Raw genomic sequence first — 15,566 nt, forward strand, 5'->3', positions numbered from 1 at the left:
ATCTTATTGCCATAATAGCATACCAGAGTACCTTTTCAGCTCCTGACAGAATCTGAGCCTGGCAGATACAATAAAGAGAAAATGAGAGAGTTCTCAGTCCTGTCTTTCCCCATTAATTCGCAAATAGATCCCATTGACAGCATCTCTTATCCAATACGATGACAGTCTTATCAGATAATAGATACTGTGTCAACAATGTGAGTTATTTTAGCCAGAAAAAAAGTGCAGGTGCTCCTAATAAATTTTGTATTTAGAAAGTTTGTATGCATGTTTGAGGGATCCGATGGGTTTTGCTCTGTGAACTGCGAGCATTAATTTTGCTTTCTCGCTTGCAGGCGTTTCTCCGTGAACCGCTGCGCCAGGTGCCACGTGGGCATCCCGGCCTCGGAGATGGTGATGCGGACACCCGACGCGGTTTATCATGTGGATTGCTTTAGCTGTGCCCGCTGTGGCGCTGCCCTGCGCCCCGGGGAGCTTTTCGGGGTGCGAGAGGGTGTGGTGTACTGTCGTGAACACTACCAGCAAGAGGACGAGGAGGAAGAGGAGGAATGCTCTAGCGGTTCCACACAGACGGTGGATGGCAGCGCCCTGGAGCTGCTCAGTTCTCGGCCTCCGCGGAGGGGGCGAGGCCGCTGGAGAAGGGGCCAGTTGGGGCTAGGAAATACTGTCAGTGGGGAACAAGGTGGGTGAGAAACATTGCTTGTAATCTCTGCTCAATTAACCTGTAGGGTCCCTGCCTCCCCCCTCCCAAAGAATCTTGATTATCCCAACACCATCCCTCCCAGGACAGGGGTTCTCAACCCATTTCTCAGGACACATCTAGCCAGTTAGGCTTTCAGGATATCCACAATGAATATGCATGAGATAAATTGCATATACTGCCTTTGGTATATGCAAAACCATTTTATGCAAATTCATTGTGGGTATCCTGAAAATTTGACCGGCTAGATGTGTCCCGCGGACTGGGTTGAGAACCCCGATTCCCAGGATAATCTGGATAAACGTGGTATTTGCAAATTGTCCATCTTCCCTCCTGGTAAAAGCACCTCTGGTTGTTTCTTTGAATTTGTGGGGCTGTCAGAATCTTTTGCTTTGACTGTAGCTCCGAAGCTTCTGACCTAGGCGGCTGCCTAGTCTTGCCTCATGGTTGCGCCAGGAGGACGTTGCAGTGATGTCTCTTGTCTACCTGTAGAGTCGGCAATGGGAGAGGAGGCTTCTCCTGACCCACGCAGGCAGCGGCGCCCCCGCCAGCAGCAGCAGCCTCCACCATCGCAGAAAACCAAACGAATCAGAACGTGTTTCAAGAACCACCAGTTGCGCACCCTGGAGTCTTACTTCTCCGTGACGCAGAACCCCCATGGGAAGGACTGGGAACGCATGGCCAGGAAAACGGGACTGCCAAAGAGAGTGCTGCAGGTGAGAGAGGGGAGAGAGCACCACAGGAAGCAGAGGGGAGGGGTGAGAGGACCACAGGGAGCAGAAGGGAGAGAGGAGAGACAGCACCACAGGGAACAGAAGAGAGAGTGCTGCAGGGGAGAGAGGGGAGAGAGCACCACAGGAAGTAGAAGGGAGAGTACTGCCAGGGAGAGAGGACCACAGAAAGCAAAAGGGAGGGGAGAGAAGACCACAGGGAACAGAAGGGAGAGTGCTGCAGGGGAGAGAGGACCACAGGGAGCAGAAGGGAGAGTGCTGCAGGGGAGAGAGGGGAGAGAGCACCACAGGGAGCAGAAGGGAGAGTACTGCAAGGGAGAGAGGGGAGAGAGCACCACAGAAAGCAGAAGGGAGGGGAGAGAAGACCACAGGGTACAGAAGGGAGAGTGCTGCAGGGGAGAGAGGGGAGAGAGCACCACAGGGAGCAGAAGGGAGAGTACTGCAAGGGAGAGAGGGGAGAGAGCACCACAGAAAGCAGAAGGGAGGGGAGAGAAGACCACAGGGTACAGAAGGGAGAGTGCTGCAGGGGGGAAAGGGGAGAGAGGACCACAGAAAGCAGAAGGGAGGGGAGAAAGGACAATAGGGTACAGAAGGGAGAGTGCTGCAGGGGAGAGAGGGGAGTGAGGACCACAGAAAGCAGAAGGGAGGGGAGAAAGGACAACAGGGTACAGAAGAGAGAGTGCTGCAGGGGAGAGGGTGCTGTTTGGAAAGGGGGAGTGCATTGTGGAATGAGGTGAAGAGGGGGTTAGTTCTGTAGAGTGGAGAGCTTTGGAGGGGATAGGAAGGAGGGCCTGCTTAGGACTGAGCACAGCAAGCAAGGGTAGGAGTGAGAGGGAGGGACAAAGTCCTTGGTGTTGGCCTCAGAGAGATAAGAACTCACTGGTTGATATTTAGCCCTATGTAACCAGGCAGGAACGGCTCCTGGCCGGTTAAATAGCTTTGAGTTAAACTGTACAGCGCTGCGTAACCCTAGTAGCGCTTAGTAGTAGTAGTAGTAGCTTGTTAACCATGAATTTCCAGTGGGAGATAGCCAGTTATCTCCGTTAAATATTTGCAGTTAGCTAACCGACTGTATTGCGCGATAGCCATAAATATTCAAGTGCTGGCCGGCTAAGTTTAATAGCCAAATCGGATTGGCTAAGTAGCCGCTATAAACTTGACCAGCCAGCTTTGAAAATTGACTTAGCCGGTTAAGTTTGAGTCGGGCTGCCTCCTGCAGGCTGAATCTCTCTGTCTCACGCCTGCTGTCTCTGCCACAAGGCCCCCATCTGTCTGTCTCTCCTCACCATGTGTCTCAAGAGCTGGAGGGTGGTGGTTGGGTCTGTCTTGCATGCCAGCACGATTTCGCTCTTCAGCGATGTTCTAGTGTCTCACCGGGGTATCTGGCACATCGTATTGTTTTTTCTCTGTCTCGCACTGACCATGTGACAGTACTCTCGGAGGTATCTCTTTGCTTGCACATTTGGCATGTCTCGCGCACCCGTCTCTTAGCTCCTGAGTGTAGAATTTCGCTTCTCTCTCTTTCTCTGATGTGTAGCGTGTCAGCGCTGTCTCAGAGAGACGTCTATTGTGGGTAAAACTGTCTCTAGGTTTGGTTTCAGAACGCCCGAGCCAAGCTTCGGAAGACCCTGTCCCAGGAGGGAAGCCCAGAAGCAGGAGGAGCCCCCCCGCAGACCCCAGAAGGAGCCCCATCTTCGCCACTGATGGAGCCGCCTGCCCGGGTGTCGTCGGGGTCCCCGGAGCACCTCTTCCCGCTGCTTGACCTTCGGGAGCCCTACTCCTCCCCCACCAACCTACCCTGCACACCTGCGGTGCCCCTGTTCCTGAACTTTGATCTGCGGGATTCACTGAGGGAGGTAGGGCCAGGGTCTCCACCATTCTTCTGAAGTGACGGGCAGTGGGTGCCGCCCCCCAGGCCTAAACAGGTGCTATTCTTGTGTACCCTGTTCACACTGTCAGCTTGAGGGAGTCCTTGGGAGAAAAGACACACCCTTTGCCTTCTCTGTCTGTCCATTTCACTCTTGTCTGTTTGTCTGCCTGTAACAGGGAGCCCTCAGTGACTGTCTTTCCTAGTGTGGGGGGGGGGGGCAAAATCTTGGTTCTGATTAGCTGATAAGGTGTGATATCGCACTTTCTGCTGTAGTGATGCCTGTAACGCCACACGTCGTCAATAAAACTGCAGTGTCAAGGGAAGGCGAGGATGGCGTAAGGCAGGAACGAGGTACGTTGGATTTTTAATGGACTGGAATTTCTCTTCATGTCTGCTTCCTTCCGAGTTCACATGAATCCTGAGGGCCAGGGCCTGAGCGAACTGTGTAGAGCCGTCAGAAGGGTGAATGAGTCTGTCTCTCCCTCTCCAAGGCCATGTGTCTCTCTGGCGTCATTCTGGACTGTAACATTCTAAATCAATTCATGATTGGAGAGGACTGAGACGCAGGATCAGGGAAAGGCTCAATCCCTGTGTACCAGCTACATGAGTTTCATCATACCACTTTCCATTAAAGATAAAAAGTCTGCTGCCCTCCATCAACAATTTATTCGATATCACTTTATACTAAGGACAAACCTCCCTTCCCTCCCTAGAACTCTGTAAATGAGTTGTGTTTTATCATTTTATATTAAGGATGTGGAAACCTTTTACTCACTTTCCCCCTGGACACAAGTTACGCAGTATCAAATTATGTTACTGAAAAAACCCACCCATACCCCTTGCTGTCCCCTGTACACAGGTTATAATGTATCAATTTTTTATTAAAGATAAAACACTCCCATTAATATCCATCATACATGTTACATCTATTTTATCACTTTATTTTAAGGACAAGGCATCTGCTCCCCTCATCATCACTTATACACATACTATCTTGGATCACTTTATATTAAGGACAAGGTCAGATAATACAGTATAGTGAATCCCTAATAGGAATTAAACAGACCCTGCTCCCCTTACTATCACTCATACATGGCTTACCTCATAGGATTTTATATTAAGGGCATCTGCTAAACTGTCCCTCATTTCTTCAGACGTTAAATTCTGGACAAGGCACTTGCTTCCCCACACCATCACTTATATATATACATTATCTCCTGTCACTTTATATAAAGAACAAGTCATCTGTTGCCCTCAACGTTACCCCATATCACTTTATATTAAGGACAAGGTGCTTCTCTCATCGTTATTCATACACACATTTCCCCATTTCACTTTATATTAAGGACAAGGTGCTTCTCACTGTTACGTACATTACCCCATTTCACTTTATATTAAGGACAAGGTGCTTCTCTCATCGTTATTCATACACACATTTCCCCATTTCACTTTATATTAAGGACAAGGTGCTTCTCACTGTTACGTACATTACCCCATTTCACTTATATTAAGGACAAGGTGCTTCTCTCATCTGCATTCGGCACCTAACTCTTACCGTTCACTAAATCCAGACTGCCCCAAGTTGACCGCCCCTATCGGACTGTCCGTTCACTTGTCTCTTAGATTGTAAGCTCCTTGAGCAGGGACCGTCCCTCTTGTTAAATTGTACAGCGCTGCGTAACCCTAGTAGCGCTTTAGAAATGTTAAGTAGTAGTATTCATACACACATTTTCCCATTTCACTTTATATTAAGGACAAGGTGCTTCTCTCATCGTTATTCATACACACATTTCCCCATTTCACTTTATATTAAGGACAATGTGCTTCTCACTGTTACGTACATTACCCCATTTCACTTTATATTAAGGACAAGGTGCTTCTCTCATCTGCATTCGGCACCTAACTCTTACCGTTCACTAAATCCAGACTGCCCCAAGTTGACCGCCCCTATCGGACTGTCCGTTCACTTGTCTCTTAGATTGTAAGCTCCTTGAGCAGGGACCGTCCCTCTTGTTAAATTGTACAGCGCTGCGTAACCCTAGTAGCGCTTTAGAAATGTTAAGTAGTAGTATTCATACACACATTTTCCCATTTCACTTTATATTAAGGACAAGGTGCTTCTCTCACTGTTACGTACATTTCCCCATTTCACTTTATATTAAGGACAAGGCACCTGCTTCCCTCTCCTTCACTCATACATGCCTTGCAAATGGAGGCGTAGCTTAATGGTTAGTGCAGTGGGCTGAAACCCTGGGGCAGTGGGTTTAGGTCCCACTGTAGCTCCTTGTGACTCTGGTCAAGTCACTTAACTCTCCATTGCCCCAGGTACGAAAACCTAGGGGTCCTTTTACTAAGGTGCGTTGAAAAATGGCCCGCGGTAGTGTAGACGCATGTTTTGGGCGTGCGCAGAATCATTTTTCAGTGCACCTACAAAAAATGCCTTTTTTCTTTAAAGTTTTTTTGCCGAAAATAGACGTACGGCAAAATGAAAATTGCCACGCGTCCATTTTGGGTCTGAGACCTTACCGCCAGTCATTGACCTAGCAGTAAAGTCTCACACGGTAACTGGGCGGTAATGACCTATGTGCATTAAATGCCACTTGGCGTGCGTCCAATAATATTATTTTTCGGACACGTGCCAAAAATGAAATTACCGCAAGAGCCACGCAGTAGCCGGGTGGTAACTCCATTTGGCATAGACGCTTACACGTCTTAATAAAAGGTCCCCTTAGATTGTAATCCCTCTAGAGACTGAGAAAGCACCTAAATATATGTTGGTTTTGCCACTGAAAAACAATACATCAAATGCATTACCCTTACACTGCTTTATGTCACTTTATATTAAGGACAAGGCAGCCACTGCTCTCACTTTTGTTCATACATACTAATGTCAGTTTACACCAAGGATAAAATGCTCTTTTCACTGTTCTCTGTACACAAGTTATACTGTATCACTTTATATTAGATACATCTATGTGCCTATATGGCATTACCCCGCCTGCCCTGAAGAAGGCGCTATTGTGTGTGTGTATATGCTGGTAAGAAGTGGATATGAGTATGGTTTATATAATACAGGCTTAAGGGCCAAATCCTATTTTCTCATAGTAACGTGGTGGATGAGGGCAGATAAAGACCTGCACGGTCCATTCAGTCTACCCAGCAAGATCAACTCTTAGCATATGATATGACATACTTGATCTGTCCTTGTCAATTTTGGGGTACAGACTGTAGTTAAGTCTGCCCGGCACTGGCTTTAATTCCTAACTGTTAGACCCTCTGCATCTAGTTTCCTGCCCCAAAATGCTTGCATGTACAGTACAGTCTTAATTCTCCGACATAAATGGGACTGAGCTGATGTCAGGTAAGTGAAAAGTCGGATAATACAGAAAACAATGGTAATCTCTTCAAAAATGCACAGAAAACGTACTTTACACTTAAAGAACAGGCATAGGGTATCTGTACTTAAAATACATAAGAACATAAGTATTGCCATACTGGAACAGACCGAAGGTCCATCAAGTCTTGTCCACTGTTAAAAAGACAATCCAGGTTACAAGTACCTGGCAAGATCCCAAAACAGTACAATACATTTTATGCTGCTTATCCCAGAAATAAGCAGTGGATGTTCCCCAAGTTCATTTTAATAATGGTTTCTGGACTTCTTTTTTTAGGAAACTATCCAAACCTTTTTTAAACCCCGCTAAGCTAACTGCTTTTACTACATTCTCTGGCAACAAATTCCAGCGTTTAATTACACATTGAGTGAAGAAATATTTTCTCCGATTTGTTTTAAATTTACTACTTTGTAGCTTTATTGCGTGCTCCCTAGTCCTAGTATTTTTGGAAAGAGTAAACAAGCGATTCACGTCTACCTGTTCCACTCCACTCATTATTTTATAGACCTCTATCATATCTCCCCTCAGTCATCTTCTCTCCAAGCTGAAGAGCCCCAACCGCTTTAGCCTTTCCTCATGGGGAAGTCATCCCATTCCCTTTTTTCATTTTCGTCACCCTTCTATATACCTTTTCTAATTCCACCATATCTTTTTTGAGATGTGGTGACCAGAATTGCACACAGTATTTGAGGTACAGTTGCACCATCAAGCAATAGGCATTATAACGCCCTCATTTTTGTTTTCCATTCCTTTCCTAATAATACCTACCATTCTATTTGCTTTCTTAGCTGTCGCCGCACACTGAGCAGAGGGTTTCAATGTATCATCAACAATGACACGTAGATCCCTTTCCTGGTCGGTGACTCCTAATGTAGAACCTTGCATCACGTAACTATTAACACTAACCAGCAGTGTGTGAAACCAGAAAACAGGAAGAGAACTTGCGCACTTCTTAACGGCAACGCAATGATGTCACCAGGGGGGGTCTGTCGGATATGCCAGATGGTCGTATTAGCAAAGGTCAGATAATGGAGACTGTACTGTACATCACGTTAAGGAAGGCGCTGTGGGAGGAATTTGTAAATAGCGCCCAAAATGGGCACTGAAAAAAAAATTGGCGTGCGCCCTTGTGCATAGCGCTGATTCTTACATATAACTTTGGGTGCCAGGCTTGCACCTGCTGAAACCTGATGTAAATATTGGTACCCAGGTAAGGTGCGCTGACCATGCATTTTATAACTATCCGTTTAGCTTTTCAGAAAGCCCCCCTGACATGCCCATGCCCCTCTCGTGGCCACGCCCTCTTTTGGGGTACACACTATGGGGCCATTTTACAAAGCATTCAGTGTGTAGTTAGACTCTGGAATTTGTTGCCAGAGAATGTGGTGAAAGCAGTTAGCTTTGCGGGGTTTAAAAAAAGGTTTGGATAACTTCCTAAAAGAAAAGTCCGTAAGCCATTATTAGAATGGACTTGGAAAAATCCGCTGCTTATTTCTAGGATAAGCAGCATTAAATGTATTGTACTGTTTTGGGATCTTGCCAGGTACTTGTAACATAGATTGGCCACTGTTGCGGCAATCCGGAGCTAACATTGCCGAACATGGGCACTAGCAATAGTTCTACCACCAGTGGAAATATTTGCGCTGCTCAGTTACCGCGCCCCTTCATGGCCACGCGGTAAGTGCAGTCTTACCGCATGGCCATTTCTTTTTTTCAGCCTTTTTACCAGCTGCGGTCAAAAGGTTCCAACGCGTGGCAAAAACAAACAGGGCCCCTTTTACCGCAGCTTATTAAAATGGCCCCTATGGGGGTTACAAAAAAGTCAAAAATAGTCAGTCCAGGAGATCTCGCGATGCTATGAGCTGATCAGTCGCTTCGCGCTACAGCTCCGGGACTCCGGCTCCTAAACGCCCCCAAAATAACAGAATAAGACTGATTTGCTCCCCTCACTTGACTATAAGCAACGGAGAATTTTATGGACAGATATCTACGCCGTTCACCCGGTCAGATGGCGCACAAAGCGGTGAAAAAAGAGAAAAATAAAACCGGGACTGAAAACAAAATGGCGGACAACGAAGGCGAATTGAGAACGGAGTTCTCGGAAGCCCAACTAACGCAGATTACAACAGCGGTTATGAAGGCACTAGCCCCGCAATGGGACTCCTTGTCCGAAAAACTTGATAGTTACGCAGCTGGCTTTGATGGCTTACAAACCCGCGTGGGAGACGCGGAGACTCGAATAACGGCTCTGGAAGACGATGTGAGAACACATGGGCCTGAGATCGCCAACTTGAAGCAGCAATTGCTAGATCTGACTGATAAGTTTGAAGATCTCGAGAATCGCTCGCGGAGAAACAACATAAGGTTAGTTGGCCTACCCGAAAGCATACCGGAGGCTAATATGGCAGAGTGGCTGGAACATTGGCTGGGCAAGGAGCTGGCTCTGACCGATTCAAGGGGACCATTAGTAGTAGAAAGAGCCCACAGAGTAGGCCGCAAAACTGAAGACACTAATCGGCCCCGAGTGGTAATAGCTAAAATATTGAATTATAAACATAAGCAAGAAATCCTACAAGGCTTCAAATTAAAGAGAGACACTCTGACCTATAATGCCAAACGAATATTGATCTTCCAAGACTTTTCCCGGACGATACAAGAAAAGAGGAGACAATTTCACCCCCTCTGTACAATGTTGATTAAGAAAAAAATCAAATTCATGCTAACATATCCAGCTCGGTTGCGAATATTACACCAAGAGAAGTGGCAGCACTTTGACACAGTACAACTCGCAAGAACATTCTTGAGCGGCCACGGATTGCTGGCGGGAGACTGAGAGTGGCTGGATAACCACGGGAGTTTGGTCATGAGGCATAAGTCACTTGCAAGGTGAGGGAAGCACGAAGAAAGAGGGGGGCGGGCGGGAGTCGGGGTTCCTTGGTGTCATAAGAGATCCTCGCTTTCAGCTAGCGCTGGAAGGTAATACAGGGTTTTGGCAGAGGGAGAGGGGGGGAGGGGAGGGAGGGAGGGGTGGGAAGAACAGGCAATTAATAATGTGTGAAAACGAAGCTTCTGGGCAAGGAGGACGGCGATTAATAAGGGAGGGCAGATGCCGTCGATCCCCGGGAAGGGAAGGAATAGACAAAAAATTAGGCATAATACATAGATCGAGGACTCATACAAAACAACACCATGTGACGCAAACATGCCAATTAGACTAGCTACATGGAACGTAGGGGGCATAACTTCCCCCATAAAAAGAACAAAAATCTTAGCTGCCCTAAAGAGACATAAAATAGACATCGCTTGTTTACAAGAAACGAGGCTGTCGGACCTAGAACATAAAAAACTAAAAAAGCAGTGGGTCGAAGAGGTTTATGCAGTGTCGGCCCAGGGGCGGAGGGGAGGGGTGGCTGTCCTGGTAAAGAAGGGAGTGCCATGTAAATTAACTACAGTAGAACGAGGAGAGCAAGGGAACTACATGCTGCTCCAGGGGTGGGTGCAAGGGGAAAAATTCCACTTGCTAGTACTATACGGTCCCAATATACCGGATAAGCAATTTTTCCAACGTCTGATGGCTAGATGTTTAGCAATTCGGGAGGGGGAGCTGATGGTAGTGGGAGATTTCAATTTGATTTCTGATCCCTCCCTAGACTGCTCAGCGACCGCATCCCCATATTACAGAGGTTATAGATCTCAGATGTGGCAGACTTTCACCAGCACACTGGGACTAGTGGACACCTGGCGGACCTTCCACATGGGGGAAAGGGATTATACTCACCGTTCCCGGGCCCATAACACACAAGCTCGTCTAGATTACATATTAACAGACCGGTCTCTGTTCTCCCGGATACAGGCAGTCCACATAGGCCCTGAGGAGATCTCGGATCATGCCCCGGTGTGGGCAGATATTGCATTTACTTTGGGGACAGAGGGAAGTGGCCCAGGCTGGCGTTATCCATCTTATTTGGCTGGGGACCCTCACTTCAACCAATATATACGTACTAAATGGGCTGAGTTCGCAGAGTATAACGCACAACATAAGGACCGGCCTAAACTATACTGGGCATCCTCGAAAGCAGTGCTGAGAGGTGACATAATTGCCTATGTGTGCAGAAGGAAAAAACAACTGGCGAACAGTATACTACAATTAGAAAAACAAACCCAAGTAGCGAAAAGGCAGTATATTAAAAATCCTAATGCGCACACTATGGAGGCCCTGAGGGCGACACAGATAGCTCTTAACACTCTTATACATGAGAAGACTACTCACTCCATGAATTATCAGAAATATAGGCTAAAGCGATTTGGGAACAGATCAGGGAAATTGATGGCCAGGTTAATTAAGGGGTGGGGAGGTTCCAGGGTTATAGAAGCCATTAAAGGGCCTAATGGACAGATAATAAATAACCGTAAAACAATAATCGACCAGTTTACGAAATATTTTGCCTCTTTATATGGGGCAGATGTGGGGGAACAGGGGGCGCCCTCGGAGATCCTACACTATTTAGAGCAGGCGAAGGTCCCCAAGCTCACAGAGCTAGAACTAGAAGCCTTGAATGCACCTTTACAACTTACCGAATTACAGGCAGCGATAAAAACTTTAAAGACATGCTCAGCCCCGGGACCTGATGGATACCCTGCAGAATACTATAAAAACCTACCGATGGAAGTAGTGGGAGATCTACTAGCTTATTTTGAAGAGGTAGTTGAGACAGGTTCATTTCCCTTACATGAAAATACAGCACTAATAACCCTGATCCCGAAACCAGAGAAGCCCAGAGAGCAGATGACGTCTTACAGACCCATCTCCCTCATAAATGTAGAAGTAAAGCTGCTAGCTAAGATAATGGCGGAGAGGATGGCGGTGCCTCTTGCTAGGATGGTGACCCCTGAACAGGTGGGTTTTGTCAGAGGGAGACAGTCTTCCTTTAATGTCCGACGTCTGCTGCTGGCAATGGCTCGCTGCCGGGCGGGAGGAAATCCCGCCCTGGTAGTGAGCCTTGACGCAGAGAAGGCTTTTGACAGAGTCGCCTGGCCATATCTTTTCCAAACGCTAGAATACATGGGCTTTGCTGGATGGTGTGTGGAGGTGATACGGGCACTTTACAAAGATCCACGGGCGGGACTGTTGGTGAATGGAGTACAGGGACCGAGTTTCCCGATAATGAGGGGGACTAGGCAGGGTTGTCCCCTATCGCCACTCCTCTTTACTGTAGCCCTGGAGCCCCTGCTCCGAACTGTGATATTAGCGGAGGAGGTGAGGGGGGTTGTTCTGGGGCGTGAGCAAGTCAAACTCTTAGCTTATGCTGATGACCTACTCCTGGTGCTGCGGGAACCAGCATGCTCTCTCCGGGGCATGTTGACCTGTCTAGAGACCTATGGACGCTACTCTGGATTTAAACTGAACTATGACAAATCCTGGGCACTCCCAATAATGCCCTCGGTGAGGAGCGCCTGGCGTGGACCTTTCCTCCTCAGATGGGCAGAAGATTCCCTCAAATATTTGGGAATACGGATACCAGCAGACTTGAAGAAACTATATGAACTTAATGTGACTGTTTTAATGGCAGATACTAAATCAAAGCTGGAGGGATGGGAGAACCTTCCAATATCCTTGTTTGGACGAGTGGCACTATACAATATGTTCATTATCCCAAAGTGGCTATATGTCTTCCAAACAGTGCCCCTTTACCTTTCCAAAACGGATGAACGAAGGCAGAATAGACTTTTAAATAAATTCCTGTGGAGGGGAAAGAAGCCACGGCTCCCGTTAAGGATAATGTGCACCCCAGTGGAATATGGGGGGGTGGGCCTTATTAGCTTGCGTCATGCGACTGTCGCATGTGAAATGCGCCATATCAATGACTGGCATAGGCGAACCTCAGACTTTTCAAACACCCCCCTGGAGAGGCAGATGTCCCCGGCTATAGACTTGGGATGTCTCCTACATTTGCCAGATGGGGAGACTCCTACGGAACTACGTCAGTCAGGCATAATACCGGCGGCGCGGGCCGCGTGGCGCTGGATATGCCGACTCCATCATTTCTCACCAAAGGTAACACCATTCCTGCCCATATGTGGCAACCCGAGGTTTCCTGCAGGTACTTTGTATCCAACATTTGAACGCTGGGGGAGACATGGACTCAAATATTTGCTGCAAGCAGTTACCGATGAAGGGAAAGTCAGACCTTTTGTGGAATTACAAAGAGAATACAATATCCCCAACAAAGACTACTGGCACTATTATCAGCTGGCACATTATATTCGGGGCCTCCCTTGGACGGACCTGACTGAAGATGTCAGGGAAGAACTGTCGTCGGCACTCTCCTTTGAGGCTCAGCAGCGAGTGCCACTGACCTTCCACCACAGATCTATCAAAGACTCAGCCTCTGAGTTGGATTATAAAAAATTAGCGGAGGCCTGGACCAGGGACCTTGGGACCCCAATTCGAGTAGAACACCTCAAGTCTTTTATTCTGGGCATTCGTCAGAGATCCAGATTCACTGAGCACTGGGAGATCTGGTATAAATTGGCGCTCCGAATGTACATTTCTCCACGTAGAGCATTCCACATGGGGGCCTCCGCCTGGGGAGAGTGCCCGAGATGTGGTGCAGAAGGCGTACTGATTGGTCACATGTTCTGGGGATGTGGGAGTGTGGAGAGGCTGTGGAGAAAGGTGCTGTTGCAGGTCTCTGCTTGGTGGGGAGCTAGGTGGCACTACGATGTCTTATTGCTGTTTGGCAGACCCCGCCTAGGATTACCAGCGCCTAGAGGCTATAAACCTTTTGCCAATAAGGTGACTCTAACAATACTTCAGTTGCTCCTGACGGGATGGACGTCCGGACAGTCCATAGGAATTCAACAATGGCGTATCAAGTTGATTGAATTGATGAGGCTTGAAAGGCTGGAGATACAGGACTGGAATTCGGAGAGAGGTGTGGAATTCCAGGACTGCTGGAACCCCTTCTGGAGATCGTTGTCATCTGGAGCTCGAAGCAGACTGTTAAATGTTTAAATGTTTAAATACTTGCCTGTTCTTCTACTGGGGGGGGAGGGAGGAAGGGAGGGATAGGGAGTTAACAATGGGAGGGGGAGGGGGACAAAAATAAAATGTTTGGTGACGCAGTTAGAGATGAAGTTATGACATGATTTCGTTTATGTTCGTGTTGGAGCATTGTAACAAGTGTGTTACCAATAAACAGATTTAAACATAAAAATAGTCAGTCCCAATACATGGAAAGTATAGAGATGTCTGGAGAATTACGCAATCTGATGATGCTAAACAGAACTTGATTGAAAAAGGGACAAAAGGACAATTCAGTATAGGCTGCTCCCACAGCCGAGCTTGAATGTCAGTGAGTTTAGCCGAAAAGCGGCTCACTTGAAAGTTCTATTCATCATTTATACTCCTTATTTTGTAACCCTTAATTTTTTTTTCTTATGTCAAACATATACTTAGCACAATTCAGGGGTGTATCCAGACCTCACGGTGAGAGGGAGCCAGAGCCCGAGGTGGGGGGTGAGGGAACATTTTAGTCTGCTGCCCCACCGCCTCGCCCCCCCTCCCCACTGCCTCGCCGCACCTCACAACAGCAAATACCTTTTCTGGCGGGGGTTGGGGACCCCCGCCAGCTGAAGCCTTCTTCAGCGCCGGTCTCCAGCGCTGCCGCGTTTGCTGCCCTGCTCTTCCTCTTGACGTCCTATGCATGCTTCTTTAAGTGAAACTGAGCATGCTCAGTTTCACTTAAAGGAACGTGCAGGACATCAGGAGGAAGAACGAGCACAGCGCAGGGAACACGACGCGTCGGAGACTGGCACTGAAGAAGGCTTCGGCTGGCGGGGGTTGGGGACCCCCAAAAGCAAAACCAGGGGCTGGACAAAATTTGGGGGGGCCCAGGCCCTTGTGGCCCCACCTAGCTAAGCCACTGCAATGCATGTTATTAAATACAAACAGGAGTGTGAAAGCTTCAATAGAAATCCGTATTACGCCCGTCCCCAATTCCGTTGACTGAAAAAACTAATCAAAAAATATGTCCGTACGTAATACAAAAAAATAAATGAAGGAAGCATTTGCAATGCAGTACTGAAGTCCCTGAGGAAGAAATTTTGAAACAGGAATTCCTGTTGGATGTTTGGAACAGATAGTGAAAGAGCGAGGAAATAGAAGTTATGGTAAGTTTGCTCCTTTCTGCTCTTCAGCATTCTGGTTCTTTTTTTGTATCATGTATGGACATATTTTTTGATTAGTTAGTGGTGGGTGCAGTGCACTGCAGACATGTGGACCCAGGCTCCTACCTCCCCCTACTTGTTACACTTGTGGAGGAAACTGTGACCCCTCCAAAACTCACCAGAAACCCACTATACCCACATATAGGTGCCCCTTTTATCTCTAAGTGCTATGGTATTGGTGTACAGTTGGGGGTAGTGGGTTTTGAGGGGCTCAGCACACAAGGTAAGGGAGCAATGGTCAGATGTGTACCTGGGAGCAGTTTATGAAGTCCAATGCAGTGCTCCCTAGGGTGCCCTATTGCTGTCCTGGGATGTCAGGGTGACCAGTCTACTAAAAATGTTGGCTCTGCCTACATCCCAATAGCTTGATTTTGTGCGCTTTGCACTTGGACGCTTTTTTTTTTTTTTTTTTTTTTCGAAAATGGACCAAAAAAAACCCCAAAACGTCCACAGTATTTTCGGAAAAAAAAAAAGATGTTTTTCTTTTTCGAAAATTACCTTCTTTCCTGTTCAGGATTTGTGTAAAAGGTCCAAATTCAGATTTAGATGTCATATCGAAAATGGTGGGTTTGGTCAGAAAAGATACCAGTGGGGGAAAGGTGCTGGAATTGTTTGAAGACTTTTTTTTTAAACTTAGGTAG

This window comes from Microcaecilia unicolor, chromosome 3 (genome assembly GCF_901765095.1).
Source record: "Microcaecilia unicolor chromosome 3, aMicUni1.1, whole genome shotgun sequence".
In the NCBI taxonomy this organism is placed as follows: Eukaryota; Metazoa; Chordata; class Amphibia; order Gymnophiona; family Siphonopidae; genus Microcaecilia; species Microcaecilia unicolor.